This window comes from Arachis duranensis, chromosome 7 (assembly GCF_000817695.3).
Source record: "Arachis duranensis cultivar V14167 chromosome 7, aradu.V14167.gnm2.J7QH, whole genome shotgun sequence".
NCBI lineage: Eukaryota > Viridiplantae > Streptophyta > Magnoliopsida > Fabales > Fabaceae > Arachis > Arachis duranensis.
In genome coordinates, this window is record NC_029778.3 from 13,680,757 (window position 1) to 13,681,210 (window position 454).

The window sequence follows — 454 nt, forward strand, 5'->3', positions numbered from 1 at the left end:
AGTCAGAGTGGCTCTGCTTAGAATTCTCTGTCTGTTGCTGAGAAGATGATGGAAAAGGCTTGCCATTGCTAAACCTGTTTCTTCCATTATTATTGTTGTTGAAACCTTGTTGAGGTCTCTGTTGATCCTTCCATGAGAGATTTGGGTGATTTCTCCATAAAGGATTATAGGTGTTTCCATAGGGTTCTCCCATGTAATTCACCTCTTCCATTGATGGGTTCTTAGGATCATAAGCTTCTTCTTTAGATGAAGCGTCCTTAATACTGCCTGGTGCAGCTTGTATTCCAGACAGACTTTGAGAAATCATATTGACTTGCTGAGTCAATATTTTGTTCTGAGCCAATATGGTATTCAGAGTATCAATCTCAAGAACTCATTTCTTCTGATTCGTCCCATTGTTCACAGGATTCCTTTCAGAAGTGTACATGAATTGGTTATTTGCAACCATTTCAAT